The 3,486-nt window shown below is 41.6% G+C and overlaps 1 protein-coding gene across 2 annotated transcripts in view; it reads right to left on the bottom strand.

Moving 5' to 3' along the window:
* UHRF2 (ubiquitin like with PHD and ring finger domains 2) overlaps positions 1-3,486 on the bottom strand; it is a 107,305-nt gene that overhangs the window by 99,914 nt on the left and 3,905 nt on the right. The gene's annotated exons all lie outside the window — the stretch shown is intronic.

Below are 3,486 nucleotides of genomic sequence, written 5' to 3'. Positions count from 1 at the left end.
GCATGCGCCACCATGCCCAGCTGATTTTTTGTATTTTTAGTAGAGACGGGGTTTCACCATGTTGACCAGGATGGTCTCGATCTCTTGACCTCGTGATCCACCCACCTCGGCCTCCCAAAGTACTGGGATTACAGGCGTGAGCCACCGTGCCCGGCCAAGAAAGGTGAATTTTCAAAGTTGCTTTATAACCTTACGTTCATAAAGACATTAAAGGTCATCAGCTCAGTGTTTCACTTTTTTTTTTGGTGAGACGGAGTCTTGCTCTGTCGCCCAGGCTGTAGTGCAGCGGTGTAATCTCAGTTCACTGCAACCTCCCAGATTCAATTGCTTGAATCACTGCCTCCCAGATTCAAGCAATTCTCCTGCCTCAGCCTCCTGAGTAGCTGGGACTACAGACTACCACCGTGTCCAGCTAATGTTTGTATCTTCAGCAGAGACGGGGTTTCAACATGTTAGCTAGGATGGTCTAAATCTCTTGATCTTGTGATCTGCTTACCTAGGCCTTCCAAAGTGCTGAGATTAAAGACGTGAGCCACTGTGCCCGGCCGTGTCTCACTGTTTAAAAAAAGATATTAAGTCAGCTGGCCATGGCGGCTCACACCTGTAATCCCAGTACTTCGTGAGGCCAAAGAGGGCAGATCACCTGAGGTCAGGAGTTCAAGACCAGCCTGACGAACATGTAGAAACCCCATCTCTACTAAAAATACAAAATAAGCCAGGTGTGGTAGCGGGCACCTGTAATCCCAGCTAACCTGTAATCTAGCTACTTGGGAGGCTGAGGCAGGAGAATCACTTGAACCTGGGAGGTAGAGGTCTCGGTGAGCCAGTGTGCCACTGCACGCCAGCCCTGGCAACAAGAGTGAAATTCTATCTCAAAAAAAAAGTGGGGGAGGGACATTCAGAAAGCAGCAGCAGGAAGGAAAAAGGCAATCATGTGACTGGAATGATGTATCAACAAGTCAGGGAACAAGATTTCCAGCAAAGTGTAAAGAAGGATCCCACCAACAGAGCTATCAGAGGATGGCCCTGCTGACACCTTGCATTCTAGCCTGCAGAACTGTGAGACAGTAAATTTCTATTGTTTATGCCATCTAGGTTTTGATACATTAGTACAGAAGCCCTAGGAACCTAAGTCTCCATTTTGTTTCTTTATATAAAGTTCAGTTGGCAATTTCACTATGATACAATGAAAGAAAAAACTCAACTCCTTTCAGGCCAGAACTATCATTTTCCCAGAAACGTAATATTTAAATTGCTCATTTTCTACTCTTCGTATGTATTACTTCTTTTTTTCATCTTTTAGACCAAGTCTCGCTGTCACCCAAGCTGGAGTGCAGTGGTGTGATCTCGGCTTACTGCAACCTCCACCTCCCAGGTTCAAGTGATTCTCCTGCTTCAGCCTCCCGGAGTAGCTGGGACTACAGGCCCACTCCACCGCGCCCAGCTAATTTTTTGTAATTTTAATGCAAACAGGTTTCACGTGAAACCCCGTTTGCACCAAAAATACAAAAGATGTAATGCCAGGATGGATTACTTTTCAACACACACAACTCTAACATATTAAGACCATATTTGAGAAGTCAACCAAAAGGAAATAAAAGTATATCCCGAATTTTTTTTAAACTTTTAATCTACCAGATCAGTTATTTGAATTCAGGCGGTCCAAGAACCCAACAAGCACTACCTCAAACACTGCAAGTATTCACGTTTGTCAAATAGAACAAGGTATCAAGAATTTCAAAAATTTCTTAGGGAATTAACTTATATACCACCTCACAAATTAGCATGCTTACTCTAAATAAGCCTAAGTAGTATCCCAAATCGGTAAGCAAATAAGCCCTAATAAAGATAGGGATGTGAATATTGCTTCCTTGATTAAAAACAAAAAAAGAACACCCTATAGTCTTTAACTCCTGTGGTGGAGGAAAAAACCCAAAAAACTCAAGGAGCAAACACTGCATTCACACCATCATTTTGACATTCTCCAACAGCCCCCACAAAAAAACCCAAACAAAATACCTAATTCTGGAGGAGCTGAAAAAGCATAAGATACAACTGATAGACATTATGACTATTTTTAAAAGGAAGTATTCAAAGATGATAAACTCTAACAATATAAAACATGCAAATTAACTAGTAGGATATTTCCAAAAATGAAGATAGCAATTAAAGTGATAAAACTATTGGAAACTGAAAGAACATTTTTCCACTGAAGTTTGAGGAACCAGAGTCAGAGGGATGTTGGGGTTATTTCTACATTCAACTCCTGGTTGGATTCTACTAAGTGACTGTCAGGAGTAAATACAAGCTGTTTCAAGTGGTACTTTTAAAAACTTGATTTGACAGGAAAAATGTCGTAAGTCAGAGCATATGTCTAAGCAAATGTCTAAGCATTTCAAGCAAGGCATGAGGCCCTATATTAAGTTATATCCACAGTAAAATATAACCACCTTACCTCATACTTGCTATGACAGGTTTTTTAAACTCAGTTCCACTGCTTCCCTATTTCATGGGTACTCCTCCTCCAGTCTTCCTACAATAGTGATTGTTACCTACTGCATTAACACGTTCCACACAGCTTTATTCCACAAAGCTTCCCATATTATGAAGAGCAGTGAAGTGTTGAGATGATTTACTTTAAAAGTACTGAACCTCTTCCATATTTAATGAAAGTGAAGATTGAAAGTTATCTCTGACACTCAAATTATGCTCCCAGTACGGAAAAAAGGAAGGGGTCATTTTGAAATAACAAACATCTACGTGTCAAAAGCACGTAGCTTAGGTCCATCAATGTTTCAGAAGTAAATGTTTGAGAGCTGCCATACTCGAAGATGGAGATGCAAGATTTACAATACTAAAGAATTAGGAATAACCGGTTAAGCATTTTTTGTGAGACCACACTTCTGAATTTTTACTGGGTCAGAAAGCAGAAATTCCAGGTAACAAGAACTGCAACAATGATGCAAGGGAATACTAGAAAGTACATACCAAGTGGAAGTGGATGAGAGGGGAGTGGGGAAGTCATTCCCAAGCAACTACTGACTAGGGATGCCAGTGAAGGGCGTAACATTCATATATTTATCACATATTATATATATGTTGTATACGCATCATATGTAACATATAGATATTCCTTTAAATAGCAAGTACTTTTATACTGTGTGAAAACCAAGGAGGAGGGGCAACTTCTTCCAACTATGGTTCATGACCCACATTGTAATCTATTTTAAGGTCATCTTTATAGTGGTAAGGAGTGAAAGAATGACAGGAGAGGAGGCGGAATCCTTTAAAACAGGAAAAACTCGGGCCGGGCGCGGTGGCTCAAGCCTGTAATCCCAGCACTTTGGGAGGCCGAGGCGGGTGGATCACGAGGTCAACAGATCGAGACCATCCTGGTCAACATGGTGAAACCCCGTCTCTACTAAAAATACAAAAATTAGCTGGGCGTGGTGGCGCGTGCCTGTAGTCCCAGCTGCTCGGGAGGCT

The sequence above is a fragment of the Cebus imitator genome, unplaced genomic scaffold (assembly GCF_001604975.1).
Source record: "Cebus imitator isolate Cc_AM_T3 unplaced genomic scaffold, Cebus_imitator-1.0 Scaffold364, whole genome shotgun sequence".
NCBI classification, from domain to species: Eukaryota; Metazoa; Chordata; class Mammalia; order Primates; family Cebidae; genus Cebus; species Cebus imitator.
Note: the sequence above shows the minus strand (reverse complement) of the source record. Positions and strands in the feature narration are given on the sequence as shown.